This window comes from Fukomys damarensis, unplaced genomic scaffold, assembly GCF_012274545.1.
Source record: "Fukomys damarensis isolate Sample0158 unplaced genomic scaffold, DMR_v1.0_HiC HiC_scaffold_25, whole genome shotgun sequence".
NCBI classification, from domain to species: Eukaryota; Metazoa; Chordata; class Mammalia; order Rodentia; family Bathyergidae; genus Fukomys; species Fukomys damarensis.
This window is the reverse complement of record NW_022900937.1, coordinates 15,464,590-15,472,235: the sequence shown is the minus strand read 5'-3', so window position 1 is coordinate 15,472,235 and position 7,646 is coordinate 15,464,590. Positions and strand designations below refer to the sequence as shown.

Here is a 7,646-nt window from a genome sequence, read left to right as displayed (position 1 = left end):
TTTTTTTTTTTTTTTTTTTTAGTGGTACTGGGGATGAAACTCAGGACCTTGCCCTTGCCAGGCAGGCGCGGAGCCACTAAGCTACATCCCAGCCCAGTGCCACATTTTATAGAAAGAAACAGCAACTACGAAAATAAGCAGAAGGAGAAAGACACTCTAAATCACACTAAATAGAGAAGGCCAACATTATCATGTTAACATTAACAATATAGCTTTTCAGGCTTTTCCTTGTGAAAACATATTCATGCACTCAGAGGATATGTATGGCCTTCTGCATAACATAGATTCTATGCATAACAGAATTATGCAACATATAGGATTTTACCTTCGGCATCTAACAATAGATCATGAGCATCTTTTCAAGGAAGGTGTACGAGCACCGAGAGGTTTAATGTCTGCACTGCAGCTATTATTTGGCCTTAAAATAACTTAGCCAATCATAGTGGAGAGAGGGGAGTGGGCCGTCCCTCCCCTCAAGTCAAGGAGGAGGTTCCCCAGGTAACACCTGCAGTTTGCAGAGCTGTGTTGGATCCCACTTGAGAATTCTGAAGGGCAAACGCGGCAGGGAAACTGCTGCCGGCAACACAGGGGAGGCAGAGCCAGGATCAGGCTAGCCGGGAGGTGTCAAAGCCAGGATATGAGAGGATTTCCCATGGTACCTGTGCTTCGAGGAGCAAGTTGCCTGTGATTACACCGACTCGAAAGTTCCATTCCTGTTACAGAAATGGCGCTCAGACAGCACTTGGATGCTAATGAGGACCCACTGGGAGGCTGAGGAGGGTCCACCTGGGAGTCTGGCTGTAGCAGATGAGTCTGTGTGTGAGACACTGCGGCAGGGGTGGAAAGAGGCCAGGAAAGCAGCTCAGAGGCTCTCGAAAAAGTCTGAAGCATCTGCTCCCTCCTTCCATGGCAGTTAGAGGAGCTGGGTTCAACTTTGACCCTAACACCGTGACCTTCAATCAGTCCCTTCTCTTTCCTGAGCCTTAAGAGCTCACTGGTAACGTGGACATCAAACTACCAGAAGGGAATGGAAAGGTTTTAGAGCTTAACAAAGGTGGTGGCTGAACGACCTTGTGAAGGCTATAAATGTCTCTGAGTTTTATATTTTCAGTGGTGAATCCTATGCAATATTAACTTCACCTCAATTAAAAAACAAAATCACTCTGAATGTTGTTGTGATGATAGAATGGTGAGTTTGTCTGAATGTGACTCTCTTGTGTGGGTGGGCAAATGGGAACTGACCTCATTCCCACTACTGTACCAACTTTCTGGGCATGGACCCCTCTCTCCGTAGGGTTAGGGCCAACACTTTTCAGGCGGTGGGAGGCATTGTGGATTGCCAAACCCAGAGGTGCTCCCCCACTGAGCTACATCTCTGTTTTTCTTTTGAGACGGTGTCTTGCTAAGTTGGCCAGGTGGGACTCAAACTTGCGATCCTTCTGCTTTGGCCTCTCACAGTGCCAAGATTACAGGTGTGCTCCTCCACACTCAGCTTAGAGCCAACAATTTGGGTTTCTCTAACATTTTCCAGGTTTCTAGTTCCTTCGTTATTAAAATCTGCATCCCTGTGCAGTTTATAACATCAATGTCCTTCCTTCTCCAAGGCTCTTTGCTCCTCTGCCTGGGGGCCCTGTGCCTGGCCACACGGGGTGCACTTGAGCATGTGGAGGGGAGACAGGAGGTGGTGAGGGAGAGGGAGGGTGCATTCTGGCTCTCATAACTTTCCCGGGGCTTCTCCTGCCTGTGTCATCATCATCTGGTGCTGTGAGGAGAGGGACGGCCAGGGCCCACCTGCTTCTGCTGGGAGGTCCACTGAAGAGGCATCTCCAAGGACGCACCTTGGAGGACGCTGGAGGACAGCCACATCCACACTGGTGTTGGGCTGGGGGTGCTGCTGCCCCGCCTTCCAGATCCCCTTCCGTGACTGACTCCCCCCGCCCCAGGCTGCTGAGTGTTCTCACCCCCTCCCCTCACACCCAGCTAATGAATGTCCACGCTTCTTCTGCAGGTCCTTCCATGTGCTCCCTGCTCTGGCTCCTGAGCTGCTAGATCTCAGCCCAGAACTTGCTCTCTCACGCTTCACTAGTTATGACACACACTGAAATCTCCTCCCGCTCTGGCTTCCTGCTCAGTTTCTCATTGATTCCAGGCTGAGATTTTCATTCCCTGACTCAGGGAGGACGGATGACATTTGCAGTTTATAGCTCCTTCGTCATTGTCCCTGGTCTCTCATGGTCATTACATGATTGGCTCTTGGAAAATAGTCACTCAGGAAGAAAGATGGGAAGGGAGGGGAAGATAGATAGAGACAGACAGGAAAAAGAGATCTTTGTTCCTGAGTAAGCTGTCCTCCACCCGAGATGTTGGGGATTTAGACACACTGGCTTTTCTGGAGGGAGCTGTCATAAGAGGACGGATGTTAAAAAGTTGGAGCTTTGCAGATTGGAGTGGAAATGCCCAAGTGTCCAGTCTCAACCCCTGGTCTCCTCCTGATAAAGCTAAAATTGTAAGACAGGGGATGTGGCTCAGGGGCACAGCCCTTGCCTGGACACCCCTCCACCTGCAGAGACCTCCTTGCCTCCCGGCCCCTTCTCTGCACAAGGAGATCCTAATGCACACCCAGGAAGTCTTGCTCACTCCTCTGCTGGAGTCCCTGGGGCTGTGCCAAGGGTGCACAAGAGGTCAGGTGCGCAAGGGCAGAATATAACTCAGCACTGCACCCTTCCTCTCCCACCTGTGACAATGTCCCTGCGAGGTGCCCTGGATGTCCTATGTGTATGCAGACTGGGGCTGTAAGTTACCACCCATCATGTTAAAAATTATACGGTGTTCAGTTGGCTGCTTGCACCTGTATCTGAGTTGGGAGCTCTTTGGACACAAGGAGGCTTTATTTTAAAAGTAAAAAAGTAATCATAAAAGCAATGTCAATACCTAGGACTATGCTGGGCAGCAAGCTGGCCCTTGATTAAAAGGGAAGGCAGGGGACAAACCTGAGAAGGAAGGTGGGCTGTGGCTCTTGAGAGCAGCCTGGGCAGGCTTTGTCTGAGGGAGGCCTCCAACTGCTGCTATCTTCCTTTTGAGATCCTGGAGTCCTGCTCTCCTGGGCCTACTCCTGGCACTTGGGCCTTCTCACTAGTACTTGACCAGTTCCTCCCACCGCCCACAACAGCTGCTCCAAATGGACCCACATTGGCTTCGAAGGCGCTGACCCTGGAATGACGACTCAGGCTGTTTTATTAAAGCCACACTGTGAGCCTAACGCCTGGCCCAAAGCCTAATACATGGTTCAGTCTGTGATTGAGAAAATAACACAAGCAAAGCTGGTTGAAATCCTGTTTCTACCAGTAACCAGGGGTGCGAACATGACTCATCACTGACCTTGGAATCTGTTTTCTCATCAGCTACAATGACTGCCGTTCCCATTCAGGGTGGGAACGCCACACACATAGTAAGTCCCAGGCTGTGTGTCTGACACATGACACAATCTCAGTAAGTGTTAGTTTCCTCCCCTTCTTCTTCTCCACACGACCTCTTCCAAGTCTCAATGTCTGCTAGGCTCCCTTGTGAAATGTAATTTAGGAAGGTCACCAAGTTGCTACAAAGCTTATCTTTCCAACTCACGGTGTTGATTCTTTAACTCTCATTACCCTAGAAAAGATTTCTCATTCCCAGTCCAAAGTCCGGCAGGTAAGAGAAGGTGTCAAGGGCCAAGAGAGTTCACAGCCACGTGTGACAAAGGGAGAGCACAGCCCACAGAGAGGCTCAGAGTAAACGGAAACCCAAGAGGATCTGTGATGACCCTGCGGCTAGAGGGAGCAGTGACCCTAGCCAGGAAACAAGTGAGGGCAGAGCCTGCAGTCCTGGGCAGACTCAGTGAAAGAGAAGCAGGTAGAAAGTGTGGAGAACTATAGATCCGCCCCTCCGCCATTTTATGATATAGCCTATGAAGCCATTTTGTATTAGGTTTAGTTTTCCTGTAGATCACATGATATGTTCCCGTGGGTGTTTGATGTATCCTTATAAGGTAATAATCTGTTCTCTGTATGCTGATTGGTTGCATTATGGTATATATGTTGCCACCCCTTCCGGGCGCAGAGAGCAGAGCGGGGTAGAGATCCGGAGATGAGGAACTAAAGTAAACTCCTTGTGTATCAAGTGTGTGCCTCTTTGCTCACGCGTCGCCAGTTCAGGCCCCTGTAGTCGCAGACCGAGTTGCCCAAGGCAATCCGCGACAGAAAGAAGAGTAGAAAAGCCCAAATGGGCAGAAAGAGCCGGGGGAAGCAGGAGAGTCCCTGGCTGCTAACAGAAAGCAGAGGATCTCAGAGTAAGGCCTCAGAACCAGCAGCGTTTGTAGCAAATCTGGGTTTGCTGGACACGCAGATTAGCAGGCCCCATCTCAGTGCAGGGGAATGAGCCTCTCTGAGGCGGCTGCAATCTGAGTTCTGATCGCCCTCCAGGTGACTCTGCTGCATGCTGCCGTTTGAGATCCAATGAGCCTTGGGCTGCTTTGGCTCATTCACCTCAAATGTCTTTCCCATTTTGGAGCATGGGAGAGGGCACAACCTTATAGACAGGAAGATCTGAGTTCAGATCCTAAGTAGTGGTGGGGCTCTGGACAAACCCAGTCTCTCCAAACCCTAATTCCCTTCGTGTAAGAAATCTACCTACTCTGTTGTGAAAAAGTAAAACTGCAAATAAAGTTCAAATGGTGTAACTGGGAGTGTGAAATGAGAAGAAAACGGCTAAAGGGGAAGTGGGAAGGGGAGGAGAAAGGAAATAAGGGAAAAGAAAACAATGTGAAAAAACGTAAACAAAGTCTTTGTAAACAGGGAAGGGTGCCAAGATATATCATGTAAAGGTACGAGATCCCAATGATAAATGTAACTATACTGTTTGCTCTGAATGTACCAGTAAACTTAATGGAAAAAAAAAAAATCCACCTCGCAGGGCTGTGTTTGGGGTTGGAGAGAAGTTAAAGCAAGTGATTTGCCAAGTGGCCAGCATAGCAGGCGTGCGTGTCTTCGTCACCACCGCCATAATCATCCTCATCACCACAACTGTGAACTGCTAAGGCGAAACTGCCGGGGCCTTGGGGAGAATCCCCAGGCTGCACGGGACTCATCTTGCTTTGTGAGGCTTCTTCACACACTGCGCACAGTGCTCCTTTACACCATGCCTGCATCTTCCGGAAGCTAGGAAGGCTTCAAGGTGCCATTTCCTGTTCAGATTTTTGTTTTTTGATACCGGGTATCAGACCAGGGACTTTGCGCTTTCAAGGCAGGCGGCAGAACTGCTGAGCTACATCCCCAGCCGTCCTTCTCAGAATTGATGAGAAATGAATCCCTATCTAATGTGGTTGTACCGAGTGCAACCCCGGTGAGATAAGGCGCTCTCAGGATAATATAAAAGCCATGCTTTCCCACCGTACCTGCTTCCCCTTTTCCACTCACCTGAGCCTCTTAAACACACGGCAGCACTGGGCAAATATTTGTTGAGGGTCAGATGAATGGATTGCCTCAATTTGCTTTACAATGCCTGAGGGCTGTACACGATAAAAGAGCCAAATTTATGACCAGGCTTTAGGCCTCCTGAGGTGAAATCATGGCAGGCCTGGCTGTAGCTCTTTATATGTGGCTGACATATTGAAATCTTGGGAAGTCAGTCCTTGGATGACTGGATGAACCCCCAACTGGCCAAGATGGTAACACGCAGCTGGTTTTCTGCATGTGCAGAGAAGGCCACGGCTGTACACAGCTCCATCTGCCCCACCTCCCAAGCCCGCCCAGAGGTTGTCCTTGCTGATCAGCCCTTGTTCCCCGGCCTCCCTCAGGCACAGCAAACTGGAATCCCAGCACTGGAACCAGCCTGTCGTTGCCTCCCAGCGGTGGAAAGGCACCTTCTAGCTCCAGCTAACAGACGTCAATTACAGCTCTTCGCGTCGTCTTCTCTCACCCCCAGACCTACTAGCAGTCACCTGTGGCCTCCCTCACGTGGGTCTTGCACAGGACACAGCCCCAGTGCCTCCTAGTGTGCAAGGCCTTTTGCAATGGGCCCCAGCTGAGGCGTCCATCTTTACCACCTACCGTCGGCCCTCAGCCTCCTGCCTGCTAGCAGCTGCCCTCTCATACTCCCACTCTGCTCCAGAACACTGCCTGAAACGCCCTTCCCTCTGCTGTCTGCCTGGATGGCTGTGACACCTCTCACCTGCTACTCTGGCTTCCTGGGTGCCTCCTCAGTCTGGAATGAATTCCCTTTAACCTCCTGTCCACCCATAACATCCTAGCCTGCTTTAGAACTTGGCTCTAAATTCTTTAAATTAAAAAAATTTTTTTCCCACCCTCAGGACTCAGCACAGGCTAGGCGAATGCTGTGCGACTGAGTTATACCCCAGCCCTATTAAAATTTTACCTTGAGACAGGATTTCACTGTGTTGGCCAGACTGGCCTTAAATTTGTAATTCTCCTGCTTCATTCAGCGTCTTGGGACTACAGATTTTGTACAACTGTGCCTGTCTCATTTCAACTTTTTAAAAGTAACTTTTGACATAATTTTGAGACTTAAAAGCTGTGAGAATAGCACAAAGAGTTCTGGTATATCTTTCACCCTGATTGCCTAGGTATTAATGTTTTGCCGTATTTGTCTTAACATAGAGTTACAGTTTTATTTCACTTTTCTAAACTGCTGTGTGTTATTTACAGACATTATTCCCATCTATCCTTCAGAGTGTTTGTTCTCTAAAACCAAGAACATTTTCACATGTAATTACAGATAATTATCAAAATTAGGAAAATAATTTTAATACCTACCATTATCTAATCTGCGGATTTTAGAAATTGTCTCAATAAAGTCTTTTATAACAAAGGAAAGATTTGGGTCATGCATCACATTTAGTTGTCATGTCTCTTTGATATCTTTCAACGTATAACAGTTCTTTGGTCTTTCTTTTTTTTGTTTTTCATGATTGTGAATAACCTCCCCCATCAAATTAGGGCTTTGGGCATGCTAAGCTATTCTGACAATTATCATCTCTGAAATGTCAGGATGGTAATTTTATAAGAGGTACCTCAGGTTGGGTTTTTCTGGTGTTTCCTTGTGGCCAGTTCATGTTGGACCAATTTGGCGGGGGCATCCCAGGGTGGTAATGTGCTTGTCTCCACTGTCACATGGGAGGGTATGACGTCAGTTTGTTTTGCTCATAATGATACTAACATAGGTTACTTGGGTGATTGGCTGACACACCCGACTCCTCCCCTGGCCCGCAAGGTCCTTTTCAAGGTCAAGCAGGGACTCAGCCCACTTCATTCAGGCATTAGCACCTGAGTACCTGCAGATGCAAGAAGGAAGTGCATGGACCTCCTGCATGTCTGGTCCATGGTTGCTTCTCCTTGATCACGCACAGAAACCCTATGAAACACTGGGTGCACACAGCGCCCACATTACAGGCATGTTCTGGGAAGGTTAGTGACTTGCCTGAGGGTACTTGATTGGCAAGTGGCAGAGCTAGTTTGAAATCCAGTGTGCCTGCCACTTCCCACAGCTCTAGGCCCTGGAGCCAGCAGCCCTAGTCAACAGGTTGGTTGCTGTGAATGGATGTTAAAACAAAACAGAACAAACTAGAAAAAGCTAACACTAGGATCACCAGAAAA

General features: G+C 48.7%; 1 protein-coding gene across 5 annotated transcripts in view; it reads right to left on the bottom strand.

Moving 5' to 3' along the window:
* The window catches only part of Usp3 (ubiquitin specific peptidase 3), a 125,445-nt gene extending 118,310 nt beyond the window's left edge, over positions 1-7,135 (bottom strand). For 2 of the 5 annotated variants that reach the window (XM_033756032.1, XM_033756033.1), the window contains exon 1: positions 2,991-3,096. The gene's annotated coding sequence lies outside the window, so the exon portion shown is untranslated. Of the gene's footprint in view, positions 1-659; positions 677-2,990; positions 3,097-7,063 lie in introns of those variants that run through there. The other 3 variants (XM_033756030.1, XM_033756031.1, XM_033756034.1) reach the window with 3 other exon arrangements.
* Positions 7,136-7,646: the final 511 nt, after the last annotated feature.